Source organism: Capra hircus, chromosome 17 (genome assembly GCF_001704415.2).
Source record: "Capra hircus breed San Clemente chromosome 17, ASM170441v1, whole genome shotgun sequence".
Lineage (NCBI taxonomy): Eukaryota > Metazoa > Chordata > Mammalia > Artiodactyla > Bovidae > Capra > Capra hircus.
Genome location: NC_030824.1, coordinates 2,280,493 through 2,299,971, shown reverse-complemented (window position 1 = coordinate 2,299,971; position 19,479 = coordinate 2,280,493). Strand labels below are relative to the sequence as shown.

Below are 19,479 nucleotides of genomic sequence, written 5' to 3'. Positions count from 1 at the left end.
ATAAATAAAATATATATTAAAAACATTTTATTAAATAATTTTTTATTTCCCTAACCCGTCAACCACTAATGTATTCTCCATTTCTACAATTTTGTTATTGCAAGAATGTTATATATATCATCCTGTAAGTAGCCTTTTAGGGTTGGCTTTTTTCATCCAGCATTATTCCCTTGACATCCCATGAAGTTGTTGCAGGTGTCAATAGCTCCTCCCTTTTTTATTACTAAATAGTATTCCGTGGTATGGATATGCCAGAGTTTGTTTTACATTCAGCCACTGAAGGATACTTGGCTTGTTTCCAGTTTGGGTCTACTGTGAATAAAGCTGTTATGGACAATCAAGTACAGGTTTTTGTGTGAACATAAGTTTTCAGTTTTCTACAACAAATGCCCAAGAACACATCTGCTGGGTATTGGTCAGCGTACACATGGTTTTGTAAGAAATTGCCACCCTTTTTTCCCAGAGTGACTATAATTTTACACTCCCACCAGCAGTGTATAAGTGATACAGTTCCTCTGCTTCCTCACCAGCCCTTGGTGTTTTTGTTATTGTTTATTTTAGCCATTCTGGTTGGTTTATTGTTATACCTTATATGGTTTCGATTTACATTCCGTAATGACTAACAACTTTGGACATCTTTTCCTGTGCATATCTGCCATCTGTGTACTCTCTTCAGTGAAGTGTCTGTTCATGTCTTTAGCCCATTTTCTAATTGAATTATTTGATTTTTACTGCTGAGTTGTTGGGGGTTTTTTGCCATGCCATGTGGTGTGTGGGATCTTAGTTCCTGGACCAGGGAGTAACCAGAGCCCCCTGCATGAAAGCACAGAGTCTTAAGCACTGAACCACCGGAGAAGTCCCAGGGTCTTTCACAGAGTCTAAGGTTTTAGTTCTAAAGTGGTCCAACTTATCAGCTTTTCATATCATGCATGGTGTGTCATGATGCTTGGGGTATCAAGTCTAAAAAAACATTTTGCCTAACCCTAGATCTCTTTTTTTTTTTCCTAAAAATCTTATGGTCTTGTATGTTATATTTAAATCCTTGATCAATTTTGAGTTAATTTTTATACATGGTGTATGGCTTAGGCCAATGTTCTTTTTTTCTGGGTCTATGGATGTCCAATTGCTCCAGCAATATTTGTTTAAAAGACTATGCTTCTCCTACTGAGTTGCTTTTATACCTCTGGCAAGAATCAGTTGGGTGTATCTGATGGATCTGTTTCTGAGCCAAGAACCCAAAACAATTTTTAAAATATTTATTTATTTGGCTGTGCCAGGTCTTCCATCTTTGTTATAGTATGTGGGATCTTATTTAGCTGTGGCATGTGGGATCTAGCTCCCTGAACCAGGGATCAAACCCAGTCCCCTGCAACAGGAGTATGGAATCTTAGCCACTGGACCACCAGGGAAGTCCCTCCATCAATACATTTAAAAGGGTTGGTCAAAGAAAGGAAAAAAGATGAAAGGAGAGAATGTGCCAGAGATGTATGTGGTCTACAAAGCCTAAGATATTTTCAGTCCGGTCCTTTTCAGAAAAAAGTTTGCTGGCTCCTGTTGTAGAGGATAAAATTGAGGCTCAAAGAAGGGGAGGATGTCATATACTTGAGGTCACACAAGGAAATGGTCGAGGTATCCATCCATTCGTCCATCGGAAATGTATAGATTGGACTTCCTTATATGTAAGGACAAAACGCTACACAAGCATGAGATAGTTAATGAGATAATTTCCCATAGTGGATTCCAGGGAACCTAGCTCCCAGAAACAGGGACACATGTCCTCAGCTCAAAAGAGTTCTGGAAACTCTGAAAACTCCATAATAATCTCTTCTTAAAAGACCACTATGTATATCAGCATATCAAGGCCCTGAAAAGTTCTGCAGTGAAGAAAATAACCTGGCTACCTTTGTTGTACTCAGTATGTCCCAAATTTATTCAGCTGGGAAACTTTGGTTTTGTTCCGTTTACTTTGATGATAGCTACATAATACCATTCCTCAGAAACACTTGGGAAATTCGGAAGCTAAAGGCCAGTCACTCGGGGCTGACAGCTGACCTGGACACTGTAAGGCACCCAGCCTCATTGGTGGAAAGCAAAGACTCATTCTAGCTGCATCTCTGATCTTCTGTTTTCTGCCTTTAGAATCACATTTCCCAGAGAGGTGTTCACTGGTAATCTTCCATTGCCGTTGGGCTAGGGGTGCAGGATGATTTTTTTTTTCTCTCTGATTGGATATAAGTCTGTAATTTCCCTGTAAGACCAAGACCCCCAGATCACGCCGGCTGGCCTTATGCCGTGTATGCCCTGATGAAGAAGGATGGAGTGGGTCATGTCCTGGAAGACTCAACCTTAAAAAGTCAAGAATGTAGGACTCGGAGAGACAGATGGCATACATCCAGTGAAAGGGTTTGTGAGCATCCAGAGACTTGCTGGAACAGGGTTGATTATTTCCTAGAGGTGCTGATGAAGGAATTTGTAATATTAAAAGAATTCAACCATTAAGGAATCTAGTCTGCAATCTATTATTAACACAACATGAACTCATAGAGCTTCGGCATGATTTTAATCTTAAAAGGGTAAGCCTGCCGCACAGAAAGATGCCCAAATAAACCTATACTTGCTCCAGCTGGGTGGTTCAGCGAACAGGTTGGCTCTCTTTTGCCTCTGGGTCTTTGTATGTGCTGTTCCCTGTTCCCAAGCCATCCTTTCTCTTGACTTTCACCCAATTAATTCCTTTCTTTCTTTCCAGTCTCTGTATCAAGGTTACCTGGACTCCCATAAGAGTGGGGTGGGTTCTCTGCTTAACTGCTACTGTAAATCCTGTATCTTCTCCATCAGAGTACTTATTTGCATCCTGTTGACTTTGTTGTGTCAATCAGACTATATAAGTCCCTGGAGAGCAGGGACTGGTTTTGTCTTGTTCAGTGTTGCATCTGCAGAGCTTGGCAGCATGCTAGACAAAGGGGGTACTCAACAAGCATTGCTAACAAGACGATCCGCGCTGAGGACTTTCCTGGTGGTCCGGTGGAGAGACTGTGCTTCCAACATAAGGGGCACAGGTTCGGTCCCTGCTTGGGGAACTAAGATCCTGCATACATGAGAGCTGCCAGATTAAAAAAAAAAAAAGATTGAGTGTGTATACTTTTTGCTTCTCAGACACATTGGATAAACTGAGGCAGCTTGGCAGACTCCTTAGCAGGTCTGGCAATGGAACTGAGATTTTTTGACACTGGGTGAGAGATTCTTTTTCATACCCTTAGACCGCTTCTTAAATAACTTAATTCCTTTCTAGTAGAGCTTTCGCAGCCTTATTCTCGTCTTGCTCGTCATCACCTTGGAGGCGAAGACTGTTTCGGAGAATTATTTTATAACAAATGGGATCTCGGGGCAGAGGAAAATTTATCTAACTCTCAGGGGTAGGAGAAATGTGTGTCTTTTGGACCTTGAATTTAAATGAGCCAGCAAATCCCTGCTAATTCTCTTCCCTTGCTGGGTCCCGTCTGCTTCATTCTCAGCAAAGGAGAAACCCAGCCTATGTCACCCATGATTTATGCGCTGCTGTTTGCTCTCTTCCCCTAGAACATTAAACACCCTGAGCAGAGGGGGAAGAAGAGGTAATCTCAGGATGCCTGGCTGTCAGAGAATGTTTAGGGGCAGGCTTTCTGCTCTGGTGGGAAGTGGGAGGAGGCTGAAATGTTAGGGATAAAAGAAAAGACCAATGGGGCTTTTACATGAAAGGAACAAGGGAGTCTCTGTTTGCTCCAACCTTTGCGAAAACCACTGGCCTCTGAGCTGAGAGACCTGGGTGCTTGATTTACTTGTTTACCAAGTGCCTCTGGGCAAGACTTGCCTCTCCCTGGGTCTCAGTTTCCCCGGCTGGCAAGGGAAGGTCTGCCTAGCTTGAGCTCCCACAGCCTCAGGAAGCTGGGGCGAGCTGATGTTTGCTGCGTGGAGAGAGGCATACAGGCAGCTCCGTGGTTAACCACGTGGACCCCTGCTCCCCCTACTCTGGCTCTGTGGCTCTGGGCGAGCTCCTCAACTCTCAGAGTCTCATGTGCATGATGGGGTTGATCTCCTGGCGCTTCCTTGTTGGGTTGCTGACAGCTAGAGCTCCCCGCAGGACTGGCAGGGAGCCAGCACTTAATAAGGGTCAGCTATTACTGGGACTGTTGCTCCTGAGATGGTCCCTGGCTGTGGTCAGAGTGTCCCTCCACCTGAGTTCCCTGCTTGGGGCCTGTGGCTGGTGGGGGCAGGGCCTCCCTGGCTGCACTTGGAAACTCTGGGCAGAAGGGAGGAGGAGCTATTTTCAGTGGATTCTGGTTCTATTTGTGGCTTTGTGTTGGCCCAAGCTGCGGGGAAGCTTTGGGCAGAGCAAGCCGGGCACTGAGGGAGGTGTGTCGTCTTACAGCCGAGATGGTAGGCAGAGGAGGAGGGCTGGAGAGGAGCCGGAGGGAAGGTGCCCCTCCTCTCCTATGGTTCCCTCCGCCATGCCCTCTTCTATCCTCTCCTTGCCAATTTCACCTCTGCCTTCCCTGGGGGGGAATTTAGAAGGGGCAATTGGCCTTTTCAAGGTGGATTTAGTTAGTAACACGAAGCGATCCATCAGTCTGATTAACACAGTGTTCCTGACCAGCCGCATTGATTTTCTTAGGCTGAAGTGGGATTCACATCCCCAGCAGAATTGTGCGGTATTTATTAAAACCTAAGTGGTGTCTATGCTACCAAACATCTAGCTCATTCATCAGAGTGTAGAAAAAGCACTCACATTTCCCCACTGGACCCTGGGGCATTACCTGTTGACAGCCCCCCACTCCCCCCAGCGGGCTTTTTAACCTCTCTGGGCCTCAGTTCCCTCATTTGTGAAATTAATGGGGTGGGGGAGCACAGGAGGGGCTTGCCAGGGAGACTTGGAGCTCTTGAATCCTTTCCAGCTGCACTTCTGTGATTCTCTGAAGCCATAATTAAACAAGGAGAAGCTGACTCCTTTAATCAGAGGATGGCTGGGAGGATTGGGAGGCTCCACAAAGAGGGTGACATGCGGCTGTGTCATTTTCTGGATGAGAAAACTGAGGCCCTGGGGGTGGGGTCAGGTCAGACAGTGAGTCAGTGGCTCAGCTGGGTCAGGAATCCAGGCCTCCGACTTCCTGTTGCAGCAGGCCTTCCCAGCACTGCGCTGCTGGGAGGACTGGAAGCACATCAATGCACCTGCTCATTTATTTAACTCCCACCATAATTCATCTTCCATATGACATCACCCACATGGTAAGGTATGGTGGCAGGTCTGTCCTCATTAAAACCTCTATCACTATTTCAGTGTTTCCCAATTTGAATGCTATCCTTATGAATTTTTGACATCATCAGATTTGTTTAACATATATGTCACATTTTTCTTTCTTTTTCTCCTTCAGTATTTATTTATTCGGCTTTGCCAGGTCTTCCCTCTGCGGCTCAGTGGTTGAGGCATGAGGACTTAGTTGCCTCTCGTGGCATGTGAGACCTGAATTCCCTGACCAGGGACTGAACCTGAGTCCCTTGCGTTGCAAGGTAGATTCTTATCCACAGGACCACCAGGGATGTTCCTACATTTTTCTTTAAATCAGTTCCTCACTTTACATAAATAAACTTACCCTCATCCTAAGCAAAGATACCTGTTATACTGAGTTTGATCTGCTATGTTTTCCACATATATAATAAACATAACTATTTAGGTTAAAAAATTCATATACTGACTAAAGATGTCTTTGCAGTTGAGAAATTCCAATGAAAATGGCAGTGGTTCTCAATCTTGTTGGTTTCCTTAAAAATTATTGAGGACCCTGGGGCTTCCCTGATGGTCCTGTGGCTAAGACTCTGTGCTCCCAATGCAGAGGTCCTGGGTTTGATTCCTGGTCTAGGGAACTAGATCCCATATGCGGCAACTACAGATTGAGCATTCTGTATGCCACAGCTAAGACCTGGCACAGCCAAATAAATAAATAATATTTTAAAAAGTTATTGAGGACCTTGAATAGCTTTAGTTATGGTTATATCAATGGATATTTACCTTGTTAAGAATTAAAACAAGATATTAAATTACTTGTCATTTATTAAAAGATACATGATTTAAAAGTAATATTACAAACCCAAGACATGGTAATATAAATTACATATTTTCATTAAAAACTACTGTGTTCTAGAATGAAAAATTTAGTGAGGAGAATGGCATTGCTTTACACATTTGCAGATCTTATTAAGGTTTGACTTAAGAGAGGAATTCTATATTCTCCTATCTGCTTGTGCATTCAATCTATGTCAGTTTGTTTTTGTTGAAATACATGAAGACTGTCCAGTCTCATACAGTTCAGACGTTTGTGGATATTCTTTTTTTGATACTACACTAAAACTTGAGAGGAGGTAGTTTCTTAAAGTTTAGTTGCATAAATTCATTTGAATGAAACTTTTATACTCAGTCACACTAAACTCTATTGGTTTGTCCTGTACTTTGGATAGATCTTTTATTCATGCATGATTGGGTAACATTATGCATTGGTCATTTGGAAGATATTGGTTCACTGGGTTATGCAGCTCTTCCAAGTGTAGGCATAGTTTATTACACAATATCAAAAGTTCACCTTTGTTACTATTACTGCCCATCTTAAGCAGAAAAGACATTGGGACATCAAGTACATGGTGGGACATTCAAGTTTTCCAAAATTCCAATGAAGCTGCAGTTTTATCACTGACAACAAAGATCATCAACTATTTTACTTAACGGGACAAACCCATTTCATACATTTTTGAGAAAACGTTTGCCAAATATCCAAGTCTGAATAACTGTATTTTGCATGTTTGACCATTCCTTTCACATAAAATGAAAGTCACTCAGTTGTGTCTGACTCTTTGTGACCCCAAGGACTATATAGTCCATGGACTTCTCCAGGCCAGAATACTGGAGTGGATAGCCATTCCCTTCTCCAGGATATCGTCTCAACCCAGGGATTGAATCCAGGTCTCCTGCATTGCAGGCAGATTCTTTACCAGCTGAGCCATCAGGGAAGCACAAGAATACTGGAATGGGTAGCCTATCCCTTCTCCAGTGGATTTTCCCAACTCAGGAATCGAACCGTCGTCTCCTGCATGGCAGGTGGATTCTTTACCAACTGAACTACTAGGGAAGCCAGGCTTGCACATAAAGTAAAAGTAATTTGCTTTTTAAAAAATCTTTCTTTCTTCCCCTAAAAAAGAGGCTAGATCAGCGCAACTCATTGCAGAAGTGCTTTCCGTTGAGACAACCATCCTACTTCTGCACCTAGCAAAAGAGCTTTATGTGTGGGAATTAACAGCTTAAGAGGTATGGATTCTCATTTTAGAGTGATGTCAAGTGTTTCAGAACTGAATCGTGGTGGCAGCTGCACAATATTGTGAATGAACTAAATGCCACTGAACTGTTCACTTTAAAATGTTTTTATGTTACATGAGTTTCATCTCAAAAAGAAAGTGGAAAAAGGTGCTTTGTGCATAATTTTTATTCATTGTAATGTTAAAAAGACTTGTAGTCAAAGGTCTAGAGTTACTAATATTGAAGTTTTGTTTTTGTGCTTTTTTAAACTGCTTTGTCAAGGACATTCTTAAGTGAAATCGGTATTTTGTTTACTATCAGTGTTTACCAGTTCACCACCAGTACACTCATGAAAAATATGGCAACCGGTATGAATAGTGTCACTATCTTACGTTGTGCCAGCAATTTTACCACCTCTACTTTTACACCATCCGTGCATGTGTCAACATGGTAGAAAAGGTAAATGAGTTCTTAGCTTTATTATGAAAACAGTTTTAACCCATCTGGGTCCCTGAACAAGTTTCAGGGCTCCTGAGAACCCATGGACCACACTTGGAGAACCACTGGTCTATGCTGAATTCGAGTTGAGCTGACCTAACTCCAGCAGTGGGGGTGTAGTATGGTGCCTGGAAAATCCTTGAAGGTGTTGAATCACAGAAATTTGGGTTCAGTTCTAGTTTCTATCTGATCCTGAGCAAGTAGTTCCTCAAAATCTGAAAGCTGCAGTTACCTCTGTCTGCTAGCTGGGTATGGAGGCCAATGAGATGCTGAAGGGTTATGAGAGTTTGGGGATAATCTTTTCAAAGTGCTCACTGAAGGGGAAGTGACTTTTATCATTAAGCAGCAGGACCTAGGGTTGGGAAGGCTACATTTTAGGGGGTTGAGGGATTTCTGCTTTCCAGGGACCCTGTGTGACCCTGGGAAGCCTCCATCAATCAATCTTTCCATCTGTTCTTAGACTACTTCAAAGAGTCACTGAGCAGCTGGAAGAACATTTTCAGTTTTAAAGATAGCAGCGGGGAAAAGAGGCTGAAAGGGTAGCAGGAGGAGGGGAGGAAGGTCAGGTGGGGTAGCAAGGGCCCCCTCACATGAGAAATAGGGCAGTGAAAAGCTGTGACTGAGCCTGGATCGACTTTCTCTTTTCTTGAATTACCTCACAAAGCATTGTCAGCTGAAGCCCACAGTAAATCCCACCCATTTGTTTGGGTTTTCATAAGTTACAAAGTTTTCAAAGTGATTACTTTAAAGAATCCTTACACACCAAGTGAGGTGAGCAAAATGATGATTGGGACCCTGTGGAGCTGATGAGAAAACCGAGGCAGAGAAAAAGGAAGCTAGAAACACGTATACAGATGCACCAAGATTCAAATGTTAAGTCCTTAGACTCAGAGCAGCTTCCTTTCCATTGTTTCTTCTTAGGCTCTACTCCTTGTTTTTTCGAGGCCACACAGCAGTTTTCTCTTTTTTATTTGGAGACAATTTACTAAGGCCTGCTGCCTTAATAGTAAGAAGGTGGGTGGTAGTGGGAATGAGGTAAAGAATGGAGTTTAAAAGCACACTCTAGAATCAAATCGTCGGAGTTCAAATCCTGATTTATACCTCCTCATGAGTAAAAAGGGAGCATAACAATACCTGGTCACAGCTCTGCTAAGATCACATTAGATCTACATGTCAAGCATTCGTATAGCATGAGCACATCTTAAGGTTCAATCCATGAGAATGAGGACACGCAAACAGTGACTCAAAGTGCACACATTTCTCCTACGTCCTATAGACTAGTTGAGAATTCCTTGCTGCTGCTGCTGCTGCTGCTGCTGCTGCTAAGTCGCTTCAGTAGTGTCCGACTCGGTGCGACTCCATAGACGGGCAGCCCACCAGGCTCCCCCGTCCCTGGGATTCTCCAGGCAAGAACACTGGAGTGGGTGGCCATTTCCTTCTCCAATGCATGAAAGTGAAAAGTGAAAGTGAAGTCGCTCAGTCGTGTCCGACTCTTAGCGGACATGGACTTAGTGCCCATGGACTGAAGCACGCCAGGCGGCACACGGCGATACTCTTGCCGAAAAACTGGTTCACGTGTTATGCCAAATGTTGGCCCTCTACTTCCGGATTCTTGGTGATTGTGAGAGCGGCTCAGTGAATGCTAACACTCTATTGGCTGAATATCTGCCAAGAGCTACCTCATGGGGAGTTAGCCAGCCTATGGGTGGGCCGTCCTGGAGTCAGGTGCTAGTTTCCATCCAATAAGAGGACACCAGCTATAGAACCCGAACCTTCAGTCTTGGCCTGAGCAGAGAGGCCTAGGTAGCAAAACGTATGCTCCCGAGGAATGAACTTGATGGAAATCTTATTTTATTGGACAACAGGAGAAACAGGTGGGAAAAGCATTTTTTGTTTGTTCATTAGTATTTACTATTTCCTCTCTCATTCCTTAAAGGCTATATAGTCATATAACAGGAAAGGGAAAACTGGATAGAAGAAATAGAAGTAAAATTGCAGAGTTGAGGCAGGAGGAAAAGTCACTATTAATACATGGATTTGAGGGGCCAACAGTAGACCACCATGGAACTTCACAATTAGCATTGGGTTTTCTAAAAGCCGAGGTAAAAAGATACAGGATCATCTGCCTAATACTAATTATTTAGAAATGAAGGGCACCTGTGTCTGTGAATCTTGTAGGCAGAGAATATCCTGCTATATCAGTAACAAGGGATATTGTGACCGTCTAGCCATCAACAATTGGCAGCTGCCTCCCTTAAGCTGCACCTTGATGGGATTCAGGGTGCAAAATCTACAATACTAGCGCCAAAAGTTATGGTGCGGTTTGAAGGAATGATTTCAATGAGTCCAGACGGCTTGCATCTTCTATACATAAAAAAGTGCTAAATTCATTAACTTGAGATGTCTGCTTTTTTCTTAAATTAACAGTGATCTTACGATGTTCTCACTACCTGATTTTTGGTGTAAAAATTCCTATATATTCGGCTTCTCCCTTACCTCTTTAGAACAGTCCCTCAGAACTTATCAGAGGTTGACTCTCGGGCTTAAGTCCTCCGTATGTTGGCCAAATGAAACATAATTCTCAGTTTTTAGGTTGTGCAAATTTTTTTCTTTTTTTAGCTGACGGAGTAAAGCAAAGCCTTTCCTAACTTTGAACTCTAATGTAATTTCTTACCTGGGATTTTATTTCAGGCAATGATGCCACAAAGTTGGCAGTACAGCTTGGTGGGGAGAGGAGTTTTTGTTATCAGTAGGATTGGGTTTGCTTTTTAAAAACATTTTAGTGTATCTTATCCTAGACTGCAATTTCTTCAGCTGTAAAATGGTGATAATGACAGTATCTACCCATTTAAGCTGTGAAGATTAAATTGGATGTGTTGTATTGAAATTAGCTATTAATCAAGAAAATTTCCCGCTATTTGTCATGAGCAGTTCTAGGTGCAGGGGATAAAGTGATGAACAAACCAAAGAAGACCCTTATCTTCAAATAGCTTTTACTTAACAATGGGATAGAAAGACAACAAACATTAAAAAAAAAAGGATAAATAATTGCAGAGTGCTGTGGATAAAAACACTACAACAGATGCAAGGATAGATTTCATTTGACTGATTCAGCCATTTTCCAGAAAAGTCAAAGACAGAACGTTAAAATGCTAATCTTATAGGTGCATCTGTCAGGGCCTGAGGGAACTCGGTCCTGGTCTGTAGATTTGTTCTACAAGCTATTGTGTATGCGAAGAGTCGGACAGGACTGAGCGACTGAACTGAACACGTTACAATTTTTTTTTTTTCGCCTGTTTGAAAAGACTTCTTTTTCCTGAGCTTTGGTGGAAGCAGTGTGAAATTGTATTCTGAGTAGAACCTTGAGCACGCTATATTTACTTGCATTATATTAAATTAGTTTTATTCTGAGCACAATTACAGGTGAAAGATACTACCATTGTTCGAGCATTGCCTTGCCCCTGGCCGTAGAGCTAGGAAAAGATGCCTCGCCCAAAGGTTGACTTCCTCGCCCATTCGCAGATCCTGTTTCTCTCTTTTCCAGCTGGGGCGTCCCAGCTGCAGGCGTTCGGCTGATCTGCAGCCCCGCCCACCACCGGGGCGTGTCTACCGCCCCAGGCCACGCCCCTTGCTCCGACCGCCGGCAGAGGGCCGGAGCGTGCGCGCGCGTCCCCGCTCGCGGCCCGGCTCGGCGTCGGGAGCGCGCTCTGTGTGGCTGGTGCCGCCATGTTGTTGTGGTTGTGAGAAGGCGGTGGCGGAGGCGCAGCCGGTCGAGACGCTCCAGCGGCCCAGGCGCTGCCCCCCGCCAGCCCGGGCTGGGCGCCTCGAGGGGTGGCGGAGGCCGTGCCGAGACGGGCCTCGCCATGTTCTGCAGCCCGGTAAGGAAGCCCACCCCCACCCCCCCGCCCCGTCCACTCCGGGGGTGAGGAGGAGCTGGAGGAGGGGCCGTCCTCGGCCCCGGCGCCGCGGCTGTCACCCTCTGAGGAGGCGGCGACCCGCGGGGGGCTGGGGACGGCGTGCGTGGCCCGAGGAGGGTGGCCCGGACGGCGGCCTCGGCCGCCAGAGGGAGGCACGGGGAGCGGGAGCGCCGCGGCGGGGCTCGGCCCGGACCCTCGGCGCAGGGGAGGCGGGGTCCGGCCGGGGCGGCTTTTCCGGACCCGGTGGGGAAGGGCCCACGGGGACGGGGGGTGTGAGGCGCTCCCCGGTACCGTCCGGGGAGATGCCCGCGGACTTCCAGGAGGTGAGCGTGCGGCCCTCACCCCGACCGGCCCCGTGGGCGTCCTCTGGCGGGAGGCCGGAGGTTGGGGGCCGCGGAGCCCCCGGGGCGAGCGGAGCGGGCCCGGGACTTGTGGGAAGGAGGAGTGGCCGCCCGGCTGTGGAGCAGGGCGTCCTCCTGAGCTGGTAGTCCTGGGGTGGGAAGGATGGCTCGGAGGTGCTTGAGAAAACTCAGCACTGGTGAGACAGCCTCACGAAAGGTTAGAGTGATTTCACAGGTGAAAAATCTTGCCGCTTAGGACCCCTGGGATAGTATTGTTGGTTGTACTTTGGGCTGGAAAACTTGCCTCAAAATAGTAAAGGTAAATTTTATGGCCATTTTAATAAACTCCTCTGGGGTCTGATAACCTTACTTGTGAGTTTTCCCAGGAGCTACTATGGGGGGTAATGATATCCAGGTGTTGTCTCCAGACTGAGGCCTAAATTCTTACGTGTTTCAGTATCTTGACATACACTTTGTTGTATGACAGTGTCTGCTTTTTTTCCACAGTGAGGGAAAAACAAGTGGGCTTGCTCTTCCAGTTGAATTTCACCTTCGTTTCTCACAATGTGGGCGACGGTGCCATCAAGGCCTGCGCTGAATTATGCGGGATAATTTTTGTTTTTAGTATAAAATGGTTGGGATTTATAGGTGTAGAGGTGTTGGGGACCTCCCTCTTTCACATCCAAGGCTGTTCCAGTAGGGCAAGAGACAGGATGTATGTTTTTTTTTGCTCCGCGACCAGGTGAGGGATGCCAGCGTGTGTTGGTGTCAAGCAGAGTCTTCCCTTCTAAGGCTTGTGACTTGGGTGGGAAGAAGAGCTTAGAGAATGACACTGTTTGGAGTAAACCCAGTACAGTTTGTGATATTTAACTAAATTAGGAGGGTTCTAGAATTGTAGATTGGCTCCTTATGAAGGCTTCTTTCAGCTCTAATTAACTCCCTTATTTTCAGGTGGCCCAGAGCTGTTCACGTGACCAGTATGCTTCTGCGGCCCCACTTGTAGTTAGTTAATAGCAAGCCATAAGAGAACCCAAGTTTTCCCAGTTTGTAAACCAGGTTTTTTAGTTTGGTGGTTAACTAATTAAATACCAGTTGTCAGAAATAGTACAGACTGCCTGAAATGCTTATACCAGGCCTCATGCGGGACCTGGTGAATTAAAATCTCTGAGCCTTACAAAGCTTCCTGAGTGATTCTAGTCAGCCAGGTTTGTGAATGCCTGCTTTAAGTCACCTCTGGTATTCCAAAGGATTTCCAGTAATTATAACTCCTGAGAGTGTTTTTAACTGTTTATACAATTTGAGAGGTATGGAAAAGAGTGGAGCCTGAGCATCTCTTAAAATACAGTGGGTTTATGTACGGGAAGCAGATCGATTGCCAAAAATTATTTGTGCACATCTTCAGGTACATGCTTCATAAAATTAGAGGTATATCCAGAGATATAATGAGCAATCCAGAGGACAGAAGCAGAGAGGCAGAGGCAGAAAGTCTGCTTGTGGGCCACAAAGAGCTCCACTGAAGCTGCTTTCCAACATCACAGTTGCACCTAAACTGTCTGATTCAGGTTTCTAGTAAAGTGGGGGTAGGGCTGGTGAATTAGCAGTCATTTGAGATAGGGTTGTGAACCAGGAAGGTTTACTGTGGATTGTGAAAAGTTCTTGAAATATGCCTAAGGCTAAGAGGAGTGGCAAAGTCAGCTCTAAAGTCTGAGGTAGTTCTGGTTAACGCTTTCCGTTGGTAAAGTGGAGTGCTAAGTTACCAAAGGAAGTATTCATGTTTCAGAGGGGGTGTGGTAAGGTTTGTTATAAGTTTGGAAGAGTTGGAAGAAAATATTGTAGAGAGCAGTGAAGGAGTTTGGTCAACATCCTGTTAACCATCCATAGTGTAGTGCTGTCAGAGAAGCACACCCAGCTGTCCACTACGAGAGCCGGAGGCCTTGTATGTTTTGTTCTTTGGTATCTGGAGTAATTAGCATAGTTCTCAGCATATATTATGCCCTCAGGTATTTGTTGAGTAAATGGATAGTATTGAGGTGGGAAAAAGAACAGTTTTGGTGGTTGATAACAGTGTTTGTTATTAAAAGCTATTTGATAGTTTGCATTGAGTTAAAAGAGTCAGATTTTTAGTCCTTGTGGTTTGCCTAAGAGATTCTGTTTTCTAAAGACTGTCATTGGACACTATCCTGTCCCTAGTTTTGGGGTCTTAAATCGGCCTTGGTTTTTTATTTTTTAGGTTGTGGTGTTAATTGACTGCTGCCTGGGAATGTCACTTCTCTAGACCTCCATTTTCTTATCCGTAAAATTAAAAGGTTTGTAATTATTGACCTAAAGTAGTTTCTCCAGCCTGATTTTGCAAATCTTTATTAATTTGTAATTGTTATTTCGTATTAATCTCATATAGGTAGATGAACCTTCCGTTTTGGATTCTGCTTTTGACTTATGGATTATAGACATTGTCCAAAAGTGCTCTGGAAATTGCATGCATGTTGCAAGTGTTAAGCAGAAACATGCTTATGCTGTTGTAATTCACTTAGTGTTGAAATCAAAACGGATTTCACATAGAGAACTTCATGACTGAGTGTGAAGCCACAAGATTAAGAATGGTTTGGTGCAAGTTTGTGTAATTTCTGTGGTCAGTTGTTTCTTACAGACCACCCAATTCTGTAATTTTCTATGCTGAATTTATATGTAGTTTTATAATCAGTGAAACTGAAAATGAGATCAAATCCATACCCAATTGAACCAAGATTCCCAATTTTAGAAGCTATCAGAATTGCTAACATTGTTATTTTTCATTTTAATTTTGTGCTTTTATCTTCACTTTTGCATCTAGAACCATAATGTAACTTTCAAGTTCGTATCAGACATTTAAAGAGAAAACTGCTGTAGCATGACAGTGGGTGACTAGTAAGTCCTGAGTTCAAGTCCGGGTTGTGCTCATTAGCTGTGTTTCTGGCAAACTGCATAAGCCTTCTGAGCTTCAGATCCCTCATTAGTACAGTGAGGATGAAATGGAATGGTGTATATGAAAAGCAGTCTAAAAATGTCAGTGGATGATAATGGAGCCCCGTTGTATTAGAATCCTGTTTCCCTAGAAGAGTTGACTTGTGGAGCAGTGGTAAATCTGGTGTCTGCTGTCAAGTGCCGACTTTAGTAATTTCACTAGGAAAGCCACAGAAAAGATTGCTGTTCTGTACTCTTGCTTGGAGAAACCTTTTAGCAGCACTTGCATCCAGTCTGCCAATAGGAATGATCAGTGTTTCAAGAAACTGCAGAGGGATCCGAGATGTCTTAAATTTGTGCCAAGGTTTGCAGGCTACCCACTCCAGTATTCCTGGGCTTCCCTTGTGGCTCAGCTGGTAAAAAATCTGCCTGCAATGCGAGAGACCTGGGTTCGATCCCTGGGTTGGGAAGATCCCCTGGAGAAGGGAAAGGCTACCCACTCCAGTGGAGAATTCCATGGACGGTATAGTCCATGGGGTTGAAAAGAGTCAGACATGACTGAGCGACTTTCACTTCACTTCACTTGCCTTTAGAGTAGATTTGCTGGATTTCACCCATTTTTTTATGTTGGAAAGTGATAGGGTCAGGGAGTTTGGCACATTCTGTATAATGTTTTAGGGCTGTGTTTAATGAAATCAATGTGGTGATTTCTAAAAAAAGAATTAGCACATAGAAAATGGTAAAATTAACAACTGATTTGGGAAAATTATACGTTACTTCTGTTACTATATGTGTACTGTTGCCACATAAAATGTAATTTTATAATTACAGTTCCCCCCACCCCCCACCCCACTCTCTGCAGCTTTTGGGATCTTAGTTTCCAGACCAGGGATTGAACCGGACCCCTGCAATGAAAGCACAGAATCCTAATCACTGGATCGCCAGGAAATTCCCAAATGTATTTTTTTCTTGAGTTGTAAAACTTGGAAGCAGTTGCTTAGGGACATGGTACCCAGTACCTGAGCTTTGCAGTTAGGATGACTATACAAATAGTGAGACATAAATGAAAAATCACAAGAAAATTATGAAGTTTGGTTACATTTAAAGCTGTTTTGTTAAGGGTGAAATACTGTGTGTGTGTTTGTGTTTGAGCTTGCACACGCAGTTACATCCGAATCTGCGACCCTCTGGGCTGTAGCCCACCAGGCTCCTTTGTCTGTGAGATTTTTCCAGGCAGGAATAGTGAAGTGGGTTGCTGTTTCCTCCTCCAGGGGATCTTCCCGACCCAGGGATCAAATCCACATCCCCTGCTTGGCAGGCGGATTCTTTACCTCTAAGCCACCTGCGAATCCACAGCATACCTCATAGCTCTGTTATAAATTGTTGACTTAATGAACATAGTTAAGACAAACTTATGCTAATATTCTAACTCCTTTCCCTTAAATGGACTGTCTGGTAACTACAAAGATGTCGTCTCGCGGCGTGCATTATTGCATCGAGCATCATGTTGGTTGTGTGTCCAGACCTAGATCTGTTACGTGCCTGTTTGTTTCTTCATATAATGTTTAGAATGATTTTATTATGAGAGATAGTAGGAAGCTTTCCTGATTTCATTTATGTTCTAAATTTATTTTCTTTAGCTAATGCTTCTGTAATTTAGTTGCAGAAGATACATAAATTTATTTGAGATATTCATAGACTGATAATCTGGCAAATGTAAGGAGTTATAAGTATATTGATTGATCCTAACATTTGAAAGAATTGGTAGAAAGACAGGATGGTTTACTTGAAATAGGCTCATTCTTATTTTTTAGTTCACGCCTATCATGTTTCTGTAAGATAAAACAAATTTGTAATTGTAAAGTATTTAGACTGATTCCACAAACCACATGGGGCAAAGTAGTGTGTTTAAAGTTTTAGAAGTCTAAAGGGCAATAATAAGGAGCTTTAATGTAATTTCATTTTAAATTTCAAAATGAAGTTTTTATTTCTGATTATGAAAGCTACAGTACATATTTGTATGAGTGTGTGTGAAACCTACAAAAAAAAATGGAGATAATGTAGGAGAATGAAGGAAAGTAGAGCTGATCCCTCATCCCATTTAGATGTAATGTTTGGTGTTTTTCTTTTTTACTTATCTACTGAAATACTTAAGAGCAACTTCCCATGTCAAGTTATGTTCCTTTAATGGGTGTTTAGTATTCTGTGATATGGGTGCAGCATGGTTTACAGCAATTCCCTGTTAACGGACATTTCAGTTTTCCCTCATAAAATCATAAAACAGAGCTGTGATGCCTTTGGGTTTTTTTTTTTTGGCTGCACCAGATGGCTTGAAGAATCTTAGTTCCCTGACCAGGGATCAAACCCGTGTTCCCCGCAGTGGAAGTGAGTAGCCCTAACCACTGTATTGCCAGCGAAGTGTCTCGTTTGAGCTTTTAAAAAGACAATTATGCTGCTGTTTTCTCAGGCTAAATTCCTAAAAGTAGGGTTACCTGGCAAAGGGTTGTTTTTAAAATTTCAAAATACTCAGGGTATCCTCTAAATAGGGTGCTATTTTAAAGTCTCAGCAACAGTAATATCATTGTACGATTCCAAATTTTCTTCCTAGTGATTTACTACCTTTTAACTTGCCTGGAAAATCCATGGACAGAGGAGCCTGGTGGGCTGCAGTCCATGGGGTCCCTAAGAGTCAGACACGACTGAGTGACTTCACTTTCACTTTTCACTTTCATGTGTTGGAGAAGGAATGGCAACCCACTCCAGTGTTCTTGCCTGGAGAATTAAGGACGGGGGAGCCTGGTGGGCTGCCGTCTGTGGGGTCGCACAGAGTCGGACACGACTGAAGTGACTTAGCAGCAGCTTGGTGGGAATTTAAGATAGTTTGGAAATTTCCTTTGTCCTGTTTTCATCATCAGCCCTTACCCTCTACAGCTTAGCTGTGGAAGGGGCAAGTGAAAATGGAAGGGCAATGATAGAGATTACTTAAAAATTATTGTGTGTTAATCCTCAATCCTTAACTATTTACTTTACAAATAATATGTATAGTAACTGGTTATTGTGTGTCTTAAAATATAGAGAAAAAAATTAACAAGGATGAGAATTAAAGTTCAGATATCTTTCTCCTTTACTGCAGTGGAGCATCTTGGGTGTACTGTGTTCTGCTTTGGATGTAACTACTTTAGACACTTAAGATGTAATGTTGGGCTTTTATGGTTGACTGTTTCAGAGCTTTTCCACTAGTTCTGCAGGTGGTCCAGCCTAGTTGGATTAGGATAGTCTTCAGAGTGTCCCATGCCATTGAGCCACGTCTGCAGTAAGGGCAAACATGAACCTTGCTCAGAAAGCACCAGTTGAGGCGCTTGATTTGAAAAGGGCCAATCAATGGGATCAGAGAAGGCCATGGCACCCCACTCCAGTACTCTTGCCTGGAAAATCCCAGGGACGGAGGAGCCTGGTGGGCTGCAGACCATGGGGTTGCACAGTGTTGGACATGACTGAGCGACTTCACTTTCACTTTCATGCATTGGAGAAGGAAATGGTAACCCACTCCAGTGTTCTTGCCTGGAGAATCCCAGGCACGAGGGAGCCTGGTGGGCTGCCGTCTGTGGGGTCGCATAGAGCCGGACACGACTGAAGGGACTTAGCAGCAGCAGCAGCAATCATGGGCTAGGAAGCGGTCTACATAAGTAGTCTACTTCTCTTAGAGATGAAGAACTGAGACTGTGTAGAGTATATTTTTAAAAGTCTCTGCTTTGTGGAGAGCAGTTTGGTTGTAACATTTTTGTTTTCTAAGAGCTTAGGTCTTGGAGACTGAAAAAGATGAATAATTGGTACGTACTAGCTTTCCTTTGCTTGCAAAATACCGCGATTAACCTGTCACTCTTTAACTCCATTTGGAAGAGCCTGAGTCAATAACTTAAAAAATGCTTTCTTGGGCCAAAATTTTCTGAGTCCTGGATTAAAAGGTGACTTTTTTCTTAAAGTTTGAATATGTTCCTGTTTTCAAAAAATTTAAACTTTTTATTTTATGTTGGAATATAGCCGATTAACAATATTGTGGTGGGTTCAGGTGCACAGCCAAGTGACCCAGCCGTTCATATGCATGCACCCATTCTCACCCAAACTCCCCTCGTCCAGGCTGCCCTGTGACATTGGGCAGAATTCCTTGTGGTTAAGTTCATAAGTTACTTTTGATTTGCCCCTCTCCTCCCTGCTGCTTAGTTACGAAATCTGGAAATGGTGCTTTTACCCTACAAAAATGAGTCTCCCTCTCTCTTCCTATCGTGGGGAGTTTAATTTCAGTAATTTTATATGGATTGGTCATTATCGGAGAAAGACGATATTGAAGTCTTCAAGATTGTTTTGAAAAGGGCAACTTGTGATTAGTTTTTGCTAGTTAAAAGAAATTTTTTTTGCCAGTTAAAAGATAATTTATATTGAAGGTGATTGCTATATATAGTATTTTGGG

At 43.5% G+C, this 19,479-nt stretch overlaps 1 protein-coding gene across 7 annotated transcripts in view; it reads left to right on the top strand.

The window, feature by feature from the left end:
- Positions 11,470 to 19,479, top strand: part of MTMR3 (myotubularin related protein 3) — a 126,643-nt gene continuing 118,633 nt past the window's right edge. For 3 of the 7 annotated variants that reach the window (XM_018060998.1, XM_018060994.1, XM_018061000.1), the window contains exons 1-2: positions 11,470 to 11,691; positions 14,302 to 14,377. The gene's annotated coding sequence lies outside the window, so the exon portion shown is untranslated. The remainder of the gene's footprint in view (positions 11,692 to 14,301; positions 14,378 to 19,479) is intronic. The other 4 variants (XM_018060996.1, XM_018060995.1, XM_018060997.1 and 1 more) reach the window with 3 other exon arrangements.